At 43.3% G+C, this 23,952-nt stretch overlaps 1 protein-coding gene across 3 annotated transcripts in view; it reads left to right on the plus strand.

Annotated features, from left to right (window-relative positions):
- The window catches only part of SSTR5 (somatostatin receptor 5), a 135,538-nt gene that overhangs the window by 108,109 nt on the left and 3,477 nt on the right, over nucleotides 1-23,952 (plus strand). Inside the window, exons 1-2 of one of the 3 annotated variants that reach the window (XR_007776249.1) lie at nucleotides 4,166-4,325; nucleotides 16,683-16,776. The gene's annotated coding sequence lies outside the window, so the exon portion shown is untranslated. Of the gene's footprint in view, nucleotides 1-4,165; nucleotides 4,326-6,807; nucleotides 6,846-16,682; nucleotides 16,777-23,952 lie in introns of those variants that run through there. The other 2 variants (XR_007776248.1, XR_007776247.1) reach the window with 2 other exon arrangements.

Raw genomic sequence — 23,952 nt, forward strand, 5'->3', positions numbered from 1 at the left:
CACACTCTCTCTGCACTGCTTTTAAGAGTTATTTTCATCATCATTTTGTTATTAACATCTTTCCCTTTGGATAATTAACCTCTCTCCACTGATGGGTTTGGAGAAATGTCAACACATTTATAATGTTCCAGGAGAGAGAATATTTAGGTGAATGTACTTTCAAAATTAAATTGTGGGAATTAAAGATCATTTACAGGTGAAGGGGTTGGGGGAGAAATAACCGGATATATATGAAAAACAAGCATTCTGTGCTATATCCTGTTCTCGGTTACACCGATGAACGTAAGGGTAACTCCACTGATTTTCATAGTTACTTCAGTGTAAAATTCCATGGTAAGTATTATAATCAGAATTAGCCCTTATATCATTACAAATATGCATTGTGATTTTGCTAACCATGAGTTCCATAAGATCAAAGAATTGATTTGGAATTATCTACACTATAGGTAAATTTGACTGACACACTGAATAGAGTCTGAAAGCCCGGTGACACATTTGGCTTCAGAGCCATTTCACAAGCCCTGGTCTGAAAAGGGGTTTGTTTGGTTTTTTTAGTCCATTGCAAATTGGTCCCTCGGTGCTTTGAACCAGGGATTCAGGGTTTGGGTAATGAAAAATCAAATTCCGTGTGTTGAAGGAAATTCTGTACTGCCTTTGGCATGACCTGTATACTTGATATTTCTCAGTATTTAATAACTGATTTTATAAGGACAGTTTTTGGAATTGGTTATTTATTCAGTGAATGAAGTGTCTGTTTTAACTGATATGGTTCTGTAATGGTTTCAGTGAAACAATGGTAAACAGATTCAATGAGAGGAATTCTTTGGAGCCAGTAGGGGCTTGGTGTGTGAAAGGAATGCAGGATGAGGGGCTTTATTGTGCGCTAGATATCATAATTGACAAGCAGGTACTCTTCCAGGAAACCAGATGTACCATGTATCCAATTTATTGTGTCTGCCCCAGTGTGAGATGTGAGTTTTATCTGTAATAAATGTGTTGTAGGTTTGATGTTTCCACTTCGGCTCAAAGCACTTCAGAACTGCAATGGAATCGTAACTTTGATTCCAACCGTCTTTTGTGAGTTAGATTTAGGAATAGAGCCACTAACCTTACTCGAAAGTTGCAAATAAAGCAGTAATGTCCCAGATAGGAAGCGTCTGGTCCTTATCAATCTTGTTGGATTCCAAATCCTCCATCGCCATTTCCCTGCTGAGCAGCGCACAGCTTGATGTTTTCAATTTGCAGCTTTCAGATAAATCACAAGAGCATTCAGAAATATCGATCCCACGTGTTTCCAAAATTGGAGATGATAAATCATCTCTCACAGAAGGGCCTGCACCTGTCTCAGTTAGTGATGTGCTCTTTACAAGCTGCTCTTTATGAGATGTGCTCAGAATTCAGCACAAGAGGAGGATCTGGAGCTAATTTGAGCCTTTTGGGTCACTTCTATTCAGCTGCCTGCGGAAAGGGCAAAACAGGCAAAAGTTCATCCTTCAGAGAGTGATATATTGAGTTCCAGACAGTTTTATGTGTGTGGGAATTTTTCAGATGAGTCCTTAAAGAGGGAAGCTTCAATTCTCTCTTGCATCTGAGCTATGCTTGGAAACAGTGGGCAATGGCAGCCCCAGGGAGCCAGCTTCTGCTCCTTGATCCCTTGGCCCTTCAGCTCTGGTGGGGGGTAGAGCAGCAGGGGGTCTACTCTAATTTAGGCGACTGAGGATGAGAGATAGGGCTGCTTAAAAATGTTCCCTCTATATATGGAACATTGAGACTTCGACTATGCCCCTTTTATCTGTGAAAAGTGTCTGCTTTCTGTAAAAATTTTTGACACTTTGTCAAACAACCAAACACCTAAAAACCCAAACATTTCTGTTCAGAAAAGCCACCGCAGAACTTCATGGGAGATATGGTTTTGCTGCCTCATCGCCCCCTGTGGGCTGAATTCTTCCATGATGCACCACAGCCAGGGACTCCCACAATGCACTGTGGCAACCAGCAAGACCGGAGACCATGGTGCATCATGGGAGATGTAGTCTGACAAGGAAGCCCAACCCAGAGAGGGGTAAGGGGCATGAGGTAAGTCCCATAGTTTAGCTATGGCAGAATTCAATTATTATTTTTTAATAATTGTGATGGACGTTATCTATGTTTTATTTTAAAGCATTTTTTAGACTTTTATCCATTTTAATTTTCATGGGCATGGGTAATTATTCAGGGAGAAGACAATGGAGTGGCAGACAATATTTAATGACAGTAAACAAGCTGCAAAAATTAGTTTTATAACCATTATAACACAAATTATCAACATCACATCAAACTGTACCATCTAAATATCCTTAAATCAAACTCTAGGTTCTCAGGCAGCATTTTTCTTATTTTGCCTGACTGTAAATATCGATTTTCATCAATGGAAATATTTTTCTGACAATTTGTGCTTGTTTGGTGAAATCAACATTTATTGACATTTACCAATAAAAATCTAATCCTTCCAAGCCTAATCATTAGGCAGTGTGGCAGCTTTGCTGAATTGAACTTTTGCTGTATAGCTGAAAATCTTCCATTGAATATTTTCAGTTTTCAACTTTTTGCTGAAAAATCAACATTTTCTGCAGATTTTTTTTTCTGACCGGCTGTAATTAGATACAGCAGAGCTTCACCATGTGTAACCCCCTCCTTCTGTAATACAGCCCAGCCCACCCCCAACATGTCCCCTTCTCACCCTTACAGCGTGCAAAGAGAAATTAGCAGATGAGAGAATCTGCCCCATAGATTCTGACTGCTCTCTGTAAACATTAAAGATCCCATGGGACTTTAGGTAAGGGCAGGAATTGACCCCTCTCTTCTGGCCCTCTCACTGTTATGTGCTGTGCTCTAGTTAACCACTTGACTGCCATCCTCCACCCCAGAAGTGGCTGCATGTCACTGGCGGTTGAAGTGATATCTGTAAAATATATATGTAAGGCCAAATCCATCAATTCCTGAGTAAGGATGACAGGATTTGGCTCACTGTTTGTGTGACCTTTGCAAAATTACTTCATGGGCTCTCTGCAGTTTATCCACATATAAAACAGGGATAATGATACCTAACTACTTTTGTAAGGTGCTTTGAGATCCTTGCTATATGGGAGTTAGGTTTCATTATAACAACGCTTCCTCAGCTCTTGTCCCCTAACGCCCCTACTCTACTTGCGCTACATTGATGACATCTTCATCAACTGGACCCATGGAAAAGAAGCCCTCGACGAATTCCACCATGATTTCAACAATTTCCACTCCACCGTCAACCTCAGCCTGGACCAATCCACACAAGAGATCCACTTCCTAGACACTCCCCCCACCTCCCGCCCCCACTGTTCCTCACACCTTCTTGTCAGCTGCTGGAAATGGGCCATTTTGATTACCACTCCAAAAAGTTTTTTTTCTCTCCTGCTGGTAATAGCTCACCTTAACTGATCACTCTTGTTATAGTGTGTATGGTAACACCCATTGTTTCATGTTCTCTGTATCTCTATATATACCTTCCTACTGTATTGTCCATAACATGCTTCCGATGAAGTGGGTTTTAGCCCATGAAAGCTTATGCTCAAATAAATTTGTTAGTTTCTAAGGTGCCACAAGTACTCCTGTTCCTTTTGTGGATACAGACTAACACAGCTGCTACTCTGAAACCTGTCATTATAACTCCTATGATTTTGTTTATTTTGGGAGGATATGAGATATATTTCTTAAAGCCCCAGCTCTTGGAGTCATGTGAAAACATGAGATGCTCAGCTTACATTTTTAAAATATCACAAGTTTCTAGCCCTCGCAATTGCAGAGAAAAACTTTAAAATGTGGCTCATGGAAGACGAAAATGTTCAAAAGCCAAGAGGATAATGAAAACAAAATGGATTATTTTTAATATACTTAATGTTTTGGGGCGGTGGGGGGCTGATTCATTATTTCTGAAGGCTTGGTGTTGCAATATATTTGTTGTCATTATTAATTATTTATTTTTATCCACAGCTTACGAGTTTGCAGGTGTATGTCTGACTAAGCACTGCTGCTCTCATTGATGTTAGCACACTTCACCTTTTTATACAGAATCCAGCCAGTTTCCAGTCTTTCTGAAATCTTCTTGGTACTTTATTCTTGGATGAAGACTGTTACGGCCCCGGGCTGAGATAATGCTATCACTGGTCACCATGCAGAAAGGGAAACCATAACTGTCAAGGGATGATAAGGAAGTAGATGCCATCAGTGTCATGAGATCATAGGGAAGAGCCATCCCTGTCTCACACACAAGGAGGCAACATTGCTGAAGGGAATGGAAGTTAGCACATCAGGTGAGCCAGGATTGGAGGACTGAAGCTGCAAACCCATATGTCACACACCTCCCCCTGCAGAATGGGGCCATGGGGCCAGCCTGCCTCTGTTATAATGTCTCTTCCTTCCTGGGGAAAGAAATCTGCATATCCATTTATACTTGGTCCTGCAGCAGGCTGGACTTGATGACTTGTCCAGGTTCCTGCCAGTTCAACATTTCTATGATGCTGTGACCCAGCTGGCTGGTGTCTGAATGCATAGGGCTGTAGTGCCAGATACCTCCTTGTGGTCTTCATTGCCTGCATCTGCTGTAGGAGGGCATGGTCTATTACCAGGCAGAGTGGGTCTCCTAGGCGATAATATGGTGCCATTATGGCCCTTCTTATAGCCAGAAATTGTTTTTCTATGGTGGAATTCTTGGTCTCCTGTTGCTGGTATTTCCAGCTCAAATAAACTGTGAGGTGCTCCACCCCTTGGAAATTTTGGGACAATCATAGCTCCTCATGCATCGGTTTGCACGTAACAGTAGTGTAGTCTCCAGGTCCTAGAGCACTGGTTGCTGATGTACTGGGTAAGGCACCGAGACAATATTATATGTGATTACTTCCCTTTTCTTCTGCTCAAGCACATGTTCGAGCTCACAGGACAGAAATTTAACATTATACAGAGTTACACTTCTGAGAGAGGAGTAATTAAATAACAGTCAATAAGTAGAAACAATCTACAAGCGATATTTGAACTGATTGTGAATATTTCTCTTAAATCATTATTATTTGAGAGCCCAGACTTTCACACTTGCTGCTGTTAAACTACTGAGGAAGTGGACACTTTGCATCTACACGTTTTCCTCCAGCTTTCTCGTGTGCTGAGTTCTCAGCCCTTCTTTCAATGTGTGCATCACCTGAAGGCTGAACCAACTAGTGCTCAGTGAGGAGAGATTTTAAATAGGGGATGTTGGAAATGGTCTGGGACAACTGTACATATCCCTTGAGTTTCGGACAGTTAGAGATGATGGCAGATTCAGAACCTCCTCCTAACACCTCTATACCTCTTCACACAACAGTCAAACTCTCACAATCAGTCGTACCTTCTAGACTCTTTCTCTGGCTCCTAATTAGATAGCTTTGTTGGGAGTGCAGGGTAAGAAACCGCATCCATAGGTCCAGGGGCATTGCTGTGCAGAGTTTCAAAGTGAGAATAAGAATCCTGCAAGAATTGTTAACTGTCTGGGTGTAGACACCTGTCTTCCTAAGGTATGCAAAGGGCACGGCTAGTGGAAAGACTCAGATGGCAACAGAAATGGTCTGATTGATGGGCAAAGAACATAGACCAAATTTTCAAAAGTGACTTGTGATTTGGGGAGTGCCTTAGATTTTTGATCCCCAACTTGTGATGCCTTAAAGAGCACTGAGCATCCTGTCTAAAGCCACATCTACACTATTCACTAGGGCTGTGATTCCCAGCTTTCATAGACAGATTTGTGTTAGCTGTTATCTGAGCTAGCACACTAAAAATAGCAGTGTAGCCATGGTAGCACAGACAGCAGCAAGCAGTGGAAGGGGCTGGCAGCCCCGAATATAAACCAACTTGAATCTCAAGGATATGTGGTTGAGGCTGCTAGCACAAGTATGTCTACACAAGCTGGGAATCAACCCCCTAGCTTGTAGTGTAGGCATAACCTCACTGACACGTCTCTTGAAGGAACCTCATAAATTGGACACACCCAAATTGGAGGCACCCCGAAACCATTAGCTGCTTTTGAAACTCTTGACCATAATTTAGCAGCTGATTTCAGATGGCTCTAGTTATAATGGAAAGCAAACTAAAAGAAGCGAGAAGTAGGCTTATGCTTCTAGAAATAAGCTTATTGACACCAAAATCACAAAGAGGCAAAACTTGTATAAGAAAAGAACATGATGTACAGAGAGTTGAAAGTGGCATGCTTCGCTATTTCAGTCAGTCTTTTTGACACCCACTCATTCTGAGCTAAAGCATCACAACTAAAATATGAGGCATGGTTGTATGGCTGTGAAAAATCTGGTAAATTACATTCCATTGTGCTTTTCGATGACATTTACAAGACTAAAAGTTATAAAAATGTCAAATATACATACATCCTTATTCCTGAGTGTGTGCAGATGATTCTCAGCTTCCAGCTGGAACTTAAGGGTGAGCAAGGCAAAATCAAGATTTTTTTAGTACTCCCCTGATAAAAATACGAATCTGGGTTTTTCTAAGGCATTACTATTTGGCATGGAATGGAGATGTCTGCAAGAGCTGGGAAAGTTTCTGGGGCTTCTGATTATTGTTTGATCTAAGACCTACATGACTGCTGTTTAATATTTGTATTTCAGTAGGATTTAGATGCTGTCAGTCAGGATCAGGCGTCATTGTGCTATGTCCCTGCACAAGCATGTATGAAACCAGAGCCCCCATCCTGGAGAGCTAAGAAGTTATTTCTGTACTTACAGAAATAAGGCACAGATGGTAAGCTCAGATGCACTAATACCAAGACACAGAGCTGCTGCTCTATGATTCAAGTAGGTGCAACTCGTCACAACGGCTTGTAGACCAGTGCTATCCACAGGTTGTAGACCAGTGATATTCACCCTGTGACTCGCGAGCCTGCAGTGGCTTTTTAATCATCTCTCTGCAGCACATGATATTAAAATGCTGTGTGATTTAATTATTAACCAACCTAAGTTATTAACCAGTCAGGATGCTTTTACTATGAAACAATTAATTCGCACGTCTGTGGTTCTTTTGGGTCATGTTGACCACTAATTTGGCTCCTGAACCACTGAGGTCTGAGTATCACAGTTGTAGACCATCTAACTAGCTGGAGGGTGAAAGACTCATTAAGGGCCAGCACTTTTGGATGTACTTAAGTCAGAGATTTGCTGGATCAGGGTCTAATGGCAGGTGTAATTTAAGCTGCCTGGGCACTGCTAGATCCATAAAGCCTGGAGAGAAAGCAACCTGATCTATCTTCTTATCAAACCAAAATCACGCTTTCTCTCTCTGTGAAAGGGTGCCTGTTTGATGTGTCTTGGTTTGGTTGTAACTAGTGATAGGCAAATCCATCTATCCCGAGTCTATGAAAGCCATCTTTGCCTCCTCCCCCTCTTCCCATCCCCATTCCCAGGCTGCACCTGTTGTGCTGTGTCTCTTGGAAGCACAAGATGATGAAAATTTTACAAGAGGATAAAACATAATTGGACATGATTTTTATTTTCCTTTGTCTCATGTCAGGCGTGTAAAAATGAAACAACAGGTTCCAGTTGCACTAATTCATATAACGGTGAAGTGCTTAGCCTGTGAAGAACTGTCAGGAAGAAAACAAATCTAACGGCTTGTACATATTAAATCCAGGCAAATCATTTCTGACAAATAATCTATTTGACAGATTTTACCCTTTTTCTGTGTCACAACAGACTGCTTTCTCTTGAATGTATTTATTGTTCACAATTATTTGCCAAAACATTGTAGATTGTTGAAGAGCAATTTGTCACAAGTATTCAATATTCAAAGTTTGAAATCGGAGCTGTTTCCATTGGATACACACATCTCATGGTATTTTTGCTGTTCCCTGCATGAATTGGCATATGGTAACACCGAGAATCAGATTTCTGGTGTGAGTACTCAGAATTATGAATTAAAACTTCACTTTCCACAAACGTCATTCAGTATCAGCTTTCAAAGTCACTGGTTCTGTGACCGTGCCACCCAGGTAACTCAGTGGCAGAAAGCAAAAACAAAAGTGGCATGGATGCATTCAGAGTGAATTTCTTTCAAAATACGAATGCTGAGATTTTTTGGCTGATGAATCGGTAAAAAAAATTGCTGTGTGCAGAATGTATTGTGGAGAAAGCAAGATGATGTGTCACGGGCCAGGTATTTCACTTCCATGTGAAAATGTTTAGATGGAAAGCAGTGGGCCTCAGTAGAAGACCTAGGTCAATATTTTAGGTAGAGCCCTGTAGTTCGCTCATGTGTGCCAGGGCACCATTGAAGGTCTCCATCAGATTTGGGCCGTGGCTGTTGAGCAGTTTAATGTGGTCCTGCTGCCCAGGAATTAAAGGCAGTTCTGAAAGTCCTCTGCTCTGGCTAGCAGGGCTGGTCTATGAAGCAATGCTGCTAGGGAGCCTCTGGATGAAATCTGGGAGCAGTTATTCCACATGGATCCTTCCTCTTTTACTCTCTCAACATCTGAGTGGCATGTAGTATTGGGAGACAGGTGAAATGATTTTACTTAGGGAAATAGTCAGTCTTCAGAGAGAGGCAGTAGCCAGCTGCCCCAGGGGCAGGTCCCCCTCTGGCAGCTCTTACTCAGGTTTTCCTAATAGGGTGGTGAGTTCCTATTAGTATGATACATTTTCTGAATCATGTCCCTTTGCACATCTTGTCTCTGCCCTGTGATGGGACTGTTTGCCCAGATCCCGTCTTTCCAGACAAAGCCATGATTTGTGCAGTCCTGCCACATGGACGCAGCTGTGTTTTCTTGTTGATCATGCACACCTTAGCCTGGACTGAGCCTATTTGACCACACCCATTAATGTCTCCCTTTGGTATATCAGCAGTCAGGACTCAGGTGGAATGATTTTGGCTTGCAGAAATCTGCAGTTTTAGGTTTTTCCCTACACGTGCACCTTGTGAGCCACAATCTGGACTTCATAATCCTGTTGTGACCTTGCAGGTCCTTGCTGTCAAAAAGATTATGATGGCCCACAGAGAATATCAGGGCTTCAGGTGAGGAATAAATAGCAGATGCAGGTGAAATCTTGAGACAACAGGATCTCTGACAGAAGATGAGTGAAGTTAAGCCAACAGGAAAATAGAAAACCCATAGAAGCATGACTGTTTTCAAACAGAACATTTATTAAAGGTTTCCTCTGAGTCATCAACCGCCTCTAAGGTAGCACTGCTCAGTGTTGCCATGTCAGCCACATAACTCCCATTGTTGAGGCAGTTAGCCCGTCCATGGAGAATGGTAAATGACGTTTACAGATAGATAATTCAATCCTTTATAACATTGAACTGCATAGTTGTTGTGATTGATGTGCAATAATTTACCAGCTGCGACACTCAAAACAACTCAGTGTTGCACATAGTCACCAGCAACTTGTGGGAAAGTGCCACGATTATTCTTGTGTGTTATGTAACAATGAAAAACTGCTAATATAGATGCTTTCTCGATAGCAGGTGGTTTAAATAATAAAAATGATCAAGAAGCAAAGTGCTGATTGTTGTGAACAGAAAAATGGAAAGAGTTTTCTGGTCAGTTGCTTTCAGAGGACTGTTTTAAAACCAATTCTCAGTATAGCAACACAAAAGAAAGGGAGACTTTATTTTTTTCCAAATACTTCCTTTGCATCGCATGGCACAGGAGTTCAGGACGACGGCACTCGTATGCATTGAGGAATTGACTGTTTTGCTAAGGGAATAGCTCTTTCAGAAGCATATAGTCCTCTTTTTGTCAGTGGAATATACTATTGAGGGAGCTGAGGTTGGAGTGCTATACGGAGAGATGGCTTGGGGCTGACAGTGCTGAGCGTTATTATCCACAGCTTCTTAGCGGGCAAGTATATGACTCAATGAGATGTACCGCTGCTGTCCACACCAACAGACTCCACTCTTTCATTCAGAATGTGGCCAGTCCCTTTCTGAAATCTTCCTGGTGCTTTATTTCTGTGTTTTCTGGATGAAAACGGTTGCAGCCGTGGGTTGAAATAACGCAGTCAGAGCTCACAGCAGTGACCATGCTCCTTTGTTTCCTTTTCTCAGATCATAGGGAAGAACTGTAAAGGAATGGAAAACTGGAAGAATACAACTGACTTCCTGTTTAGTTGCTATTAGAAAAATATTTGTAAACAAATTCTTAGTGTAGTAGCATCAAAGAAATTTTCTCCAACTACTTCCCTTGGGTGGCATGAGGTGTCTGTGACAAATATGATGTGCCCTGTAAAAATTTAATACTGTATGTTGGCCTGGTTATTGGGATGGTGTTTTCTGTATGAATATTGTGGTTTAAACTACCTCCCCATGGACCATCAGGAATGGACCAGGCAGGAAAGAGGAGATGGTTCCAGTCGGTCCCCTGATCAGCTTCTACTTGAGAGTGGTTAAGGGACAATGCCAGAACCGTTCACTCTGATGACATTGGCCTACAGAACTGGTTAGGCCAGGCAGGGCACAAGCCTGCCAAGACTGGGAGAAGCTTCCTGGAGAACAAAAAATACTGTGAGGGCTTAAAGGGACATACTTTTATGGGTGCTAGGGATGACCCAGACTGAGATGGATTCCAGCATAGGAAAGCCATAGGGATGTCTCAGCAAGCTAGGCCTAGGTTACCATTATAGGCTGATAGTACTGTGAGTAAGCTAGATGTGCGTACAGGCTGTTTGTTAAAAATTCCTTTCTTCCTTCATGCTTTGTTCCAACTGCTAAGTAAAAATACTCTGTTTTAAGAAGTCACGATATCACTGACTCCTAAAGGGCGGAAATGTAGGTACCCAAACCCAGTTGGGGATGTAGGGTGGTGGGAGTACACTATGTAGCCTCAGGTCCAGGCCTAAGAGTGGGAGAATCAGGAGATTCCACCCCGAGACTCAAGAGATTCCAGACTTGAGCTGTATGCTGTCGGAGAGACCACCGGGGACGAGAGAGGTGCAGCTAGACCTCCTCCCCAAACCATGACAATATAAATTCAACAGTCTATCAGTCTATTTGTGCACTGAAGAAATGGCTGTTTTATTAAGGGAATAGCTATGTCAGATGCATAATATCCCCCTTTTCACCATTTAATATACTTTTGCAGGAGTTGGGAGGAAGGGATAAATGTGGAGGGGTGTCTGGTGTTTGGACACCAATGTAATGAGGAATGAACAGATACATAGGGGGCTCTGTACTAGCAGTGGGTAACTCTGAGAAGCACCCAATCATCAATTTGGTTTGCATGAGCACCTTAAACATTGCATTCTTTTGTGTATGGATTAGGTCCATAAAAGTGAGCTGGAGAGCTCAAGAGAACAGATCTTCTTTTGCATTGTTAGCTTTTTTAATGGTTATGGACAGAGCCAGGCAAGTGTCAACATTAAAAACAAAAGGTGGAGTGATCCTTTAGATAGGCAGTAAGGTAGTAGGCTAGTGAGCATGGCCTAATGTAGGGCTCGTCAACCTTTCAGAAGTGATGTGCCGAGTCTTCATTTATTCACTCTAATTTAAGGTTTTGTGTGCCACTCATACATTTTAATGTTTTTAGAAGGTCTCTTTCTATAAGTCTAGAATATATAACTAAACTATTGTTGTATGTAAAGTAAATAAGGTTTTTTAAATGTTTAAGAAGCTTCATTTAAAATTAAATTAAAATGCAGAGCCTCGTGGACCGGTGGCCAGGACCCGGGCAGTGTGAGTGCCACTGAAAGTCAGCTCGCGTGCTGCCTTCAGCACACGTGCCATAGGTTGCCTACCCCTGGCCTAATGCTTAGAAACATCACATATCTGAGATGAATAGAAATGTTCTTCTAACATTTCTAACCACAGAAATGGTTTGGTTCAGGCCTAGGGTGAAGAGCCAGCTCAGTATTTCTTTTTCCCTGAACTGATTTACCAAGACCTTAACATGAACCCATCTATTTTGTATCTAAAATCTACCTCTATTTCTTCTCTTCTTTTTTTATACTAGTCTTTTGTCTATCTATATCCGGTGAAAAAACTTCTTTTCCTTTGATTCTGTTTAGCTGGGCTTGAAAGACTGTTTTTAAAGACATTTTAATTTATTTAATCCAAGCCATTATCAAAATGGTTCAGAATTTTTCATTTATCAGGTTTTCAGGCAATGAAAACTGTCTAGCAGTTTCAATAATATTTTGCATTAAATGTTGAAAATGGAGCTGTGCCAAACCCTGGGAAACAGAAGTAGCTTTGAAATTTTCTTCTAAGTTAAAAAAATGTTGAGTGACTCCAGTAATTATGAATAGTGAATATCTGAAAAGATTGTCACAGCAATAGCATGCAGACAATCCAGAGGCTGACAATGCTGTTAGACAAAAGCGGGACTCCTGGTAATCTTTTCTCCATAATAAACCATATTGTGTTGTGTTTTTTCCTAGTAAACTCTCAAAATCTCTGTTTTCAGTGCACTGAATGTTCTTATCTGCTCAGCCTAATGTACTGAAGAAGAAGAAAAAGATTATAAGACCATAAGAACTGCCATAATGGGTCAGACCAAAGATCCATCCAGTCCCATATCCTGTCTTATGACAGTGGCCAGTGCCAGGTGCCCCAGAGGGAATGAACAGAACAGGGAATCATCAAGTGATCCATCCCCTATCGCCCATTCCCAGGTTCTGGCAAACAGAGGCTAGGGATACCATCCCTGCCCAGCCTGGTTAATAGTCATTGATGGACCTATCCTCCATGAACTTATCTGGTTTTTTTTTGAAGCCTGTTATAGTCTTGGCCTTCACAACATCCTCTGTCAAAGAGTTGACTGTGTGTTGTGTGAAGAAATACTTACTTTTGTTTGTTTTAAAACTGCTGCCTATTGATTTCATTTGGTGACCCCTAGTTCTTGTATTATGAGAAGGAGTAAATTACACTTCCTTATTTATTTTCTCCATGCCCGTCATGATTTTATAGACCTCTATCTTATCCCCCTTTAATCGTCTCTTTTCCAAACTGACAAGTCCCAGTCTTATTAATCTCTCCTCACATGGAAGCCGTTCCATACCCCTAATCATTTTTGTTGCCCTTTTTTGACCCTTTTCCAATGCCAGTATATCTTTTCTTGAGATGGAGAGACCACATCTGCATGCAGTATTCAAGATGTGAGTGTACCATGGATTTATATAGAGGCAACATGATATTTTCTGTCTTATTTTCTATCTTTTTCGTAGTGATTCCTAACATTCTGTTCGCTTTTCTGACTGCTGCTGAGTGGATGTTTTCAGAGAACTATCCACAATGACTCCAAGATCTCTGTCTTGAGTGGTAACAGTTAATTTAGACCCCATCATTTTATAGCACTTCCAACAGCTCAATAAGTCTCCATTGAATGGGGTTATTAAGGTCTAAAGTGAAAATAACACATTTCTTGGAATGTGTGTTAAAGATGAAAGAAGCCAGACCTCTAGTGACCCTGGAGGGGGCCACACTAATACCTTGATTCCACTGAATACTGTCTTTAAGTACTAGCACCTCAAAGGTATTGATTTCAATGGGATTTAGTCTCCTAAATACCTTTGAGTATCTGGTCCTTCTTTACCAAGTAGCCCCATCCCCAGGAGGAAGGGCAAATGGGAAGGGAATTGTGACTCTTCTCTGTTATTGTCTTTAAATACCTAATTCCACTGAATTCCCCTGGACATTCTCACACAGTGCAACCACAGAACAAAGACACACTATTTGCATTGAGTGACTCTGTATATTTATTTGTGTGATTTCTATTATGGACCATAGATCCAGGCAATTTTTGAACACCCAGCACTTGAAGAGATCTTGCAGAGGCTTGTTTCTCCGTGTGACGGTTGAATTATACAATACAAGAAAGATCACATTTCACATTTAGCTCTTTTCTATTTCCATTTCCTACATCTGCATTGTTAAAAGCCCACGGCTAGGAGAATGGCTTTCATGCTGTCATTTTGATTTTTGTTACAAACCTTCTTTCAAAGTGTAGCTTTAAACTGCCTGTGGCAAAGTTGCGTCCCCAATGTGGCCCCTCCTGGCCAGGTGTAGCACTGCAGCAAATTTTGCCTCAGTTTCCTCCCACCTTCTTTTGGCCTACTCCTCTTGTAGGAGTGTTCTGGCTCTCTGACCAGACCCCTTTTCAGCATCCTGCCCCTTCCAGGGCCACAGCGTCCTTTATCAAAGGACTCCAAAGATGTACACAAGTCAAACCCAGCCCCACTGGGCTCAGCAGACAGTCACCTCGATACAACCATCAGTCCGCTGCTGCTGCTCCCTCATGTGATCAACCCTCCGCTCCAGAAGCTGGCACACTTCTCCCCTCACTCAGGGTTTCTGGCAGGCTCCAGTTCATTCAAGGCCTGGTCTTAGTCAGGCTTCCAGCTCATGCCCGGAGAAGCCTATCTGGCCTCCTCCCCTTTCTCCCTTCTTTTCAGGCTACCTCCCAGAGAGAAGGCACTTCCCACCTCCACTCCTCTGGGTCTTCTTCCTATCTGAGTTCCCTTAACTTCTTTATAAGGCCCAGGTACCTAATGATCCAGGCCAGGAGGCGATCAATCCATCACAGATGCACTAATTGGCTTTTCACTTCTTGTCTAACAGGTGATGGGCGTAAGCCCCATCATCATACTTTCTTCCAGTTTCATTGTCATTTTTATATGTTAGGCTCTCATAGGAGGAAGATAGTTTATATAAGCCCTGAGTTTGGTTACTCTTATCTTCCTGGCAAGGTGGCATGGCATACTCTTGTGGCGAGATATTTTGGTGACATCACAACTCAAGATCCCTGGTTATGAATACCTTAACTGGCAGCATACCCTAGAGGTACAAGCAGAGCCCCAGGATTCGAAAGCCTCAGGTGTCACTGATGTCTGTGGACAAGTCGCAGGACCTCCCTGCTTTAGGGTCCCCATCTATAAGATGAGAATAATATAATAGGGTGAAATTCACTCCCAGTGTAGAAGATCTTTGTGAGACTTATCCATCACTTAAATGGTGCTCCTCGGGACACGTAGCTGGCCCAGGATCAGGGAAAGGCAAAGATCTCTTGTAGTCACTGCTTTGCCGTTTCCACCTGAGTTGCACTCTGTGTGCCGCTGCTGCAGCTAAGGATTTAGGCCATAAAGTTTATAAGAGCTAAGGATGATCATTGTTCATCTGGGGCTAGTAATGGGTGAACATCCACCGATTCAGATAATCAGACTGTCTTTGGGGTGAACGCTTGTGAGATTGCATCGCATGCCCAATATTCGCACTGCTTCATAGTCTTTGGCATGCTTGGAAATACCAGGGTCTGGCACAAGAACCATCGTTCTTTGTGGCCCTTCTGTCTTTAAGTTTCTGAACGAAGCCAGAAAACACAGAGATGCCCATAAAAATTGTAAGATAACAAGCAGAGAAAGTGGATTGCACTTTTTTGAACCTCCAAAAGCATTCAGCTTTGGGTCTCCTTGATTTGTGTGTGTATGTTCGTGTCAGTTCTAGTTTCATCTGAAAACGTTCACCCATCCATAACTGAAATATCACAAGCTTCTTCCACAATGGTTCACCAGATGAGGTCAATTTAATAATTACAGCTTTTATGCACATTCTGCTTGCCAATTTCAACTAACAACATTGGCGTTTCTTTGCTGTAAAACTCCACTGATTGTACCTGACATTCAACAGCCAGGGTACAGTTGCAATTCTATGGGCTATGACAAAGCCAAAGCAATGGTTTCTAAAGAGTTTCTAGTCTGTGTATCGTACGTGTCAGAAAAATGTCATTCAGGCACATTGTTCCAAGCAGATATCATAGGCATGAACCCACTAGAGGGAAAGAACAAACCACTTGTGCTAACTAATAATTCTGCACTAGTGCGTCACAGAGGGGCTGTGTACTCCAACATCAGTTATTGTCAGAAGCAAATTTATACCAGTCTGATCATGAGTAACAGAAAAGGGATGAAAGCAGATGTTTCATATAAAACTTAGTTCATCTCAGTGTGATACTCGGTGGTATGAAAGCATAACACTAATCAGTGCTGGCAACACATACTGAAAAATATACGTGTATGAGCTTTGATTACACTGTCAGCTGGAATGTAAATATAGGTTGTTTGGTAGCAGGAGACTTTTCTTTCTTTAAAACTATCCTTTACTTTTAGGATAAAAACTATGGAATATATTTACTTTTCAATACACCCTCAGCTTGCGCTGTGACATAAACTGATCATTAAGAGATCTTTGTGTCTATAATCATATAAGCATTAAAGCTTATGCTTCTAAACTATTTTCCCCATGTTTGTTAAAAAGGGATTTCCTGTTTGGAAAATGGGCATATTGCCAGCTAAGGCTGAGCAAAGTTTTTGTAGTGGAACGAACCCATCGTTTGGTTCACTCAAGCCGTGCTCTCTGTGAACTTTTTGACCAATCCAGTCCAAGTTTCGACCAGATGTGAACAGCTTTTCGAGTGAATTTGGAATGATGTTTGGGCTTTGGTTAGAAAATGGGGGGAAAGTTGGTGGTTTTTCCAACCCCAAATTAGGCAAACTGGGAGTGTTCAGAAGTTATGGAAAGTGAGCTCATAGGGATACATAATCAATGAAAGGTTGGTATGAATCTATGTGGAGGAAAAGTGGCAAGGTTTGCACGCACTGTTACAAAAATATTTCTATTTTTAATCTCTTCCTGTCTGTCTTTTCTTGCAGTATTTTGTCTGATACATCCATCCCATCATTCTGGTCACTTATGCACAGGATTGGTTGATCTACTGACTCTCAGAAAGCAACACTTGGAAAACAGGTATTGTCTAACTTTTTCCTTTCTTCTCCAAGCCATTATAAGCAGGTCTTTGAAAATTATCCATGTGGCTATAACAAGTACAATGCTTGACCTGTTCCCCAGGCCATAAACACGCCTCTAATTGCTTCCCTTGCCTCAGAAAAAAATATTGACAAAGAGGTGGTCACGGCCATGGAGGTGTAGCTATCGCAGCACAGCTGAGTGATGACCCCACTGGTTAGGACCATGGTGCCTTGACAAGGCTGTGTGTGGAAGCTTACAGAGTGCTTGTGTGGCCTCTGGTTCTAGCTAGTGCTATATTTTGCACTGCAAAAAATATCAGATTCACTCCCTTTTTAAACTAGGAGACATCTTGGGGCAGTGTTACATCACAAGCTCCAGAGACACAGAGCCCTCCTTCAAAAAGCAGTCCTGGCTGTAAAGCAAACTAAGCCTAGAATCGCAACACTGAACAAATATTGCTGCATCCAAAGCAGCAGAGTATGGAGCAGCAGCCTCAGGAGGAAAAACTAGCCCCAGTGTCTGTCAGAATAGGTTGCTAGAGAAGGTATTGCCGCGCGTTCTTTTCTGTTTCAGAGCTCTCCCTCCCATGAACAAGTAAGTGATTATCTGAGATTAATCAACACACACCTCATCTCTTTAGACCTTCCCTTTTCAACCTGTATCATCCTGATGATTTACAATTAGGGGAGTTGGCAAGGACAGTGCTTGTGATGACGGTGATATATGCATGTGCATTAGTGGAGCATCCCCTGAAGGGAACGTTAATATTTTAACACCCTCACAGTTGCCAGCCCAGCTGTTTATGAAAGGAACCTGTATGGCTGTGTGAAGTTCAGCTCTCATGTATTATGAAAAGCAGTAGGGAATTAACACAACTTCTTCACCCACTAGGGCTGTCACTCAGCCTTTCAGGTTCTCTTTTCTTTGACTTTTGGGGAGGCCTGCTATGTTTTGGGGTGATGCAGGGCTTGTGGAGAGGCAAACTGGGAGCCTTGGGAGCAGCAGGAGAGTTGCCTGCTGCTCTGATTAGAGTCAATTCTTGAGGTAGAGTTGCTCCTAGGTAACTGGGCATTGGTACTGGGTTGAGAGTCCTGGGAGATGTGGTGGCCCTGCCTGCTCATTGAGCAGCTCATCTAAGTGTGTAAATAAAGCAAGCTGCACTTGGAAATAGAGCCAGGCTCCCCGTTACTGATCTTTCCCCTGGGACACCAACCTCCAAGGCCCCAGGCATTGGCCGCCCCGAGCAGAGAGTTGTCAGCCCATGGCATCAGAACAGGATGCTGGTGCCAGGAGAAGGGGCAACAAAAACCCCTTTACTGAAGGTGTACAGTGGACTAATGATGCCTGCTCTGTTCAGCTGTCATCAACAGAGCTTTCTTGTCAACAGGAAGCGATATACTTGACTTATGGTTCACTTAGGCAGCCAGTTCTGGAAGGCCCAGTACAAATAATGGTTGCCATAGCACATTACAGAGTGGGTTAAAAAAAATGGGCTGTATGTCTCTTATGAGTGTCTGGGTGGGTGCTGATAGTCTGGCTCAATGGTGAGAACCAGGCTGGTGGGGATAGCTCAGTGGTTTGAGCATTAGCCTGCTAAACCCACGGTTGTGTATTCAGTCCTTGAGAGGGCCTGTGGGAGGGCAAGGGTAAAACCCCTTGACTGCCCTGCTAAAATGCTGGCTAAGCCCTGCTTTCAGGCAGAGAGGCCAGGGTCAGAGATGCAGTGAGCCCAGCTGTGGGCTTTAATGAGGGCTGGCTCATTGCAATAGATTGAGCTAAACAGCAATAGCTGGGCTGAAGGCTGGGAGGGCTATAAAAGCCCTGAACCCAATTCAGTCAGGAGGCTAGTTTGGGAGGAGATAGGAGGCTACAGCTCTGTCTCCTCACCACAGGAAGGGAGCCTCAAGGACCAAGAGACCCTGGGATGGGTTGGAAAGGGGATAACTGTTGGGGGAAAAAGGGGATTGCATGGTGGCACTGTAAAATAAAGCACAAGGGTGAAACACCAGAAGAAGGCATGAGGGACTTGTATCTTATCAGCCTGGGCACAGAGTGAGAAGGTGGAAACCTGTGCGGACCCTGTGACAGGGCCACTTAGGGATTTGGGGAAAAATCAGTACTTGGTCCTGCTAGTGAAGGCAGGGGGCTGGACTCAATGACCTTTCAGGGTCCCTTCCAGTTCTATGAGATAGGTATATCTCCTTATATATTTTAACAGGGGGCCAACAGTCAGAGCTAGTGAAGGGAACGGGAGCTAGGGGACAGAGCTGGAGCCGGGAAGGGAACACAGGGCTGAAACAGGACAGGAATAATGCAAGGGCTGGAGCCAGACAGGAGAGAGGCTGGAGAAGGACAGGAGCAAGGAAGAGCAATTGCAGCTGCCCACAGAAGCATCAAGCCACAGGTGATCAGCTACTGCTGCCGTGCTGAAAAGCAGGTCTGCTGGCTCCCTTCAGCCAATGCGGCAGACCGGCCAACGAGGTGATCCTTCCGCAGCCCAGCTGAGCTCATTAATCAAACTGGAGGCTGAACTGGCTAGTCTTATTCAGGCCTAGTTCTAGGTGCTTAGTCCTGAAAACAGGCCGGACAGACTTTTATAGCAAAGTATTTAAACGTAAAGCAGACAAATAGAGCAAAGAACACAGTTGGGCAAAAGTCAACATGGTTTCTGTAAAGGGAAATCACGTCTTACTAATCTATTAGAGTTCTTTGAAGGAGTCGACAAACATGTGGACAAGGGGAATCCAATGGACATAGTGTACTTAGATTTCCAGAAAGCCTTTGATAAGGTCCCTCACCAAAGGTGCTTACATAAATTAAGTTGTCATGAGATAAGAGGGAAGATCCTTTCATTGACTGAGAACTGGTTAAAAGACAGGGAACAAAGGGTAGGAATAAATGGTAAATTCTCAGAATGGAGAGGGGTAACTAGTGGTGTTCCCCAAGGGTCAGTCCTAGGACCAGTCCTGTTCAACTTATTCATAAATGATCTGGAGAAAGGGGTAAACAGTGAGGTGGCAAATTCTGCAGATGATACTGAACTGCTCAAGATAGTTAAGACCAAAGCAGACTGTGAGGAACTTCAAAAAGATCTCACAAAACTAAATGATTGGGCAACAAAATGGCAAATGAAATTTAATATGGATAAACGTAAAGTAAATAGACATTGGAAAAAATAACCCCAACTGTACATACAATATGATGGGGGCTAATTTAGTTACAACTAATCAGGAAAGAGATCTTGGAGTCATCGTGGATAGTTCTGTGAAGACGTCCACGCAGTTTGCAGTGGCAATCAAAAAAGCAAACAGGATGTTAGAAGTCATTAAAAAAGGGATAGACAATAAGACTGAGAATATCTTATTGCCCTTATATAAATCCATGGTACGCCCACATTTTGAATACTGAATACAGATGTAGTCTCCTCATCTCAAAAAAGTTATATTGGCATTAGAAAAGGTTCAGAGAAGGGCAACTAAAATGATTAGGGGTTTGGCATGAGTTCCATATGAGAAGAGATTAAAGAGGCTAGGACTTTTTGGCTAGGAAAAGAGGAGACTAAGGGGGGATATGAGAGAAGTATATAATATTATGAGTGATATGGAGAGAGTAGATAAGGAAAAGTTATTTACTTGTTCCCATAATATAAGAAATAGTAACCACCAAATGAAATTAATGGGCAGCAGATTTAAAACAAATAAAAGGAAGTTCTTCACACAGTGCACAGTCAACCTGTGGAACTCCTTGCCTGAGGAGGTTGTGAAGGCTAGGACTATATCAGGGTGTAAAAGAGAACTACATAAATTCATGGAGGTTAAGTCCATTAATGGCTATTAGCCAGGATGGGTAAGGAATGGTGTCCCTAGCCTCTGTTTGTCAGAGGATGGAGATGGATGGCAGGAGACAGATCACTTGATCATTACCCATTAGGTTCACTCCCTCTGGGATACCTGGCGTTGGTCACTGTCGGTAGACAGGATACTGGGCTGGATGGACCTTTCGTCTGACCCAGTACGACCGTTCTTATGTTTGTTAAAGTCACCAGCACTTTCCATCCAAGGGTAGCAAAGTACAGCCTTACCTGCCTTCAGGTATGAAAGTGTTATTGACATTTAACAAATGGGCAAACTGAGGCAGACACATGTCCGGGGTCACACAGTCAGTCAGTGGCACAGTCAAGTGAGAACCTACTGTTGATAGATGTTTGGCTGCGTGTGGGTATTCTCTATGTGCTGTCCTAGCTCTGTTCAGTTAGTTGGCACAGCAAACCTCACTCAAATTGCCCAATGACCACAAGATCCGTTAAGGTACGAAGGCGCCCAGCCAAATTTATTGTCAATGAAGCATGATAATGGCACCTGGCAGACTCTATGAGGATACTAAAACATCTATGCCCATGACAATGGACACAGCTGAGTCAGTGATGGGACTTTCCACTGTCCCCTCAGCTGGCCAAAGACACTCCCTCTGAGACGCCATTTTATCCATCAGTACAGACAAGTTACGTATTGCCCCTCTGTCGTTAGTTGATACCCTCTGATATAGCCAGTTACCACCCACCACCTTGTACATCTCTATCCATTATACTGTTATCCTGATCTTATCTTTAGGAGGGGTCAGTGTGTTCCTGTTATCTTTGGGGAATGTGTTTGTACCATTCTTAGTATAGGATGTTCTAGTACCACCCTTCTGGAATGTGTTTGCATGTGTGTTTTGTGCCTATCACTTTTTAGGAATGTGTGTTTCTGCAATATGAGCCCTGTTCTTGCCAGATTCTGTGAGCAGGGCCTGCCTCTTGCAAACTTTGCTTTATATCAGCAAAGCTTTGACCACTACTTTTAGCTCAGGCCTCATGCCAGGTGTCCGATACAAGGGCTTATTTCTCATGCTCTCTTCCTCCTCCACCTGTTATTTTATCTACTAGACAGCTCTGCCTCTTTGGAAGCAGAGTGACCCAGAGATGTCAATTTGCCCTCTGATTCCAAAGCAAAAGTTTTGAACGTGACACAGGAGTTCTGCAATCATTCTTGCAGGGTCAAAGGCTGACAAATCACAAGGCCCAATAAATCCCCGGTGGAAATTTGTTGCTTCTGCAAAAGTAGACTGGGGATGAATTTGGCCTAATGCGTGCAGTGCACTGATCCACATCATTTAGGCTTCTTTATGATCATCAGAGTCCAGCTAGAAAAAAAGAGAAGCAGTGGCCCACTAAACAAGAGCTTTTAGGCCTCTTTTCAAGGCGAGTGCCGTGACTGGTGGTTGGGGAAAGAACCCTAGGAAAGAACCTCGGTTTCCATAGACAGTAGTAACGCAATCAGTGTGTTACAGGCTATCATTTCCCAGCTCACAAGAAACACCTAATTTCCTGCTTCATTGGGCCTTGAACACTGATTGTATGAAGTTCCTCCTCTCTCTTCTTCAGTAGTTAGAAAACAGAAAGGAAAAAGGAAAAAACACCACCAGTAGCATTTTTCTCGGTTCCCCTAAGATTACAAGACGTATGAAAAATATTGCCTGACTCAAAGGCTGCATGTGCAACAGAGGATCTCGTCATTCCTATTTTTGCTTCTCACTCTTGTGATTAGTTCCAATTCCTGACTATAAGTAGGCAATAGTTACTAAGGAAGAATGCCCAGGCTGATGTAATACAGAGATTGCACGTGAGACCAACCAATAGAGCGCAACACTGGGCATCAGAAAGCCAGAGGTGTCCCTGATTCTGACTCGGTCTCAGTTTGGGCAAGTCAATGCCTCATGACACACCTATAAAATGGGGACAGTGTGATTGCAAAGGTCTTTGGCCCAGGTCCTCAAAGGTATTTAGGTACCTAACTTCCATTAAAATCAATTACCTAATTACCTTTGCATGTCTGTGGCTTTGCGCTTATATGTGTTTTAAGCGCAGAGTATTGCATATTATTCCTTTTTGTTAAGCACCGACCACTGGGGTTGTCACAGAGTGCGCTGGCCCTTTAAGAGGGGTGGGGCTGAGCTATACCTGTGCTGGGCTTTGTCCACCTCCCCAAGGGAAGGGAATGAGACCTGGAATCACCTGATGAGAGCATGTGACTCAGAACCGATCCTGCTGGGAGTCGTAAAGGGCAGCCTATGTTCAGGAAGCAGGTGCTTGAGGAGGGAGGCTGCTGGGTGGACAGGCAGGGCGAGCGACTGGCCAGGAATGGGAGCCTGTTGAGGGATAAGCCTCAGCTGAGGTCCCTGCAAAGAGCAGGAAGAGGGCTGGAAAAGACTGTGCAACTGGAGTGTAAGGCAGGGGAAGGCCTCATTAAAGGATTGAAAAGACTTTTGAGCTGGAGGGAAACTGAGGCAGTGACAGGACCCAAAACCAGACTGCTTATGCTCTGCTACAATGGTGTTCAGTGCTGCCTGCACCCATAATAGAGTAACACTCAGTCCCTCCCTCTAGGAGTTGACCGCAGCACCCTTTCTGCTGTTACACATGCAGAGGGTGATAATTTCAAAAGTGTCTGAGAGAGCCCAAATCCCACTGACTTTAAAGGTGGAACGGGGGACAAACTGCCTTGGGGGCATTTGAAAATCCCACTCCGTCACTTTAATTAGTGGAAGGAAGATGAGAATGTGTGTTCTGGAAACGAAGTGGGTGAGTTTTCATATATACTTGTCCTTAGCAGACATGGGCCTGGGATGCTCCCTGTACGCACATATCAGAGGTTTCACAAAGTTCAGGCGTATTTTGATGTGGCCTTTGCGTGGAGGCTCCTTTCTGAGTCCATGTGAATGGAAGGTCATCAAAGGTTAACGATTCTCCATTGTTAGCTCTTTGATGGGTGTGAGGATATCTCCTGCTGTCCCCTGTGTGGTTCAGAGCACTATGGTGGCTACAGAGCCAGGGTAAAGGCACAGGACAGTTTTCCAATCAAAATAGCGTTCTCCAGGGCCACCCAGAGGATTCAGGGGGCCTGGGGCAAAGCAATTTCGGGGGCGCCTTCCATACAAAATAGTTGCAATACTATAGAATACTATATTCTCCTGGGTGTCCCTGCGGGGCCCAGGGCAAATTGCCCCATTTGCTGCCCCCGCCCCCCTAGTGGCCCTGGCCTTCACAGAAGAAAATGGAGATTGCAGATTGCTACAGAAATGAGCAGACATCTGCTAATCCACCACAACTGTGATCATTTGTGGGATATGTGTGCG

Source organism: Gopherus flavomarginatus, chromosome 9 (assembly GCF_025201925.1).
Source record: "Gopherus flavomarginatus isolate rGopFla2 chromosome 9, rGopFla2.mat.asm, whole genome shotgun sequence".
Lineage (NCBI taxonomy): Eukaryota > Metazoa > Chordata > Testudines > Testudinidae > Gopherus > Gopherus flavomarginatus.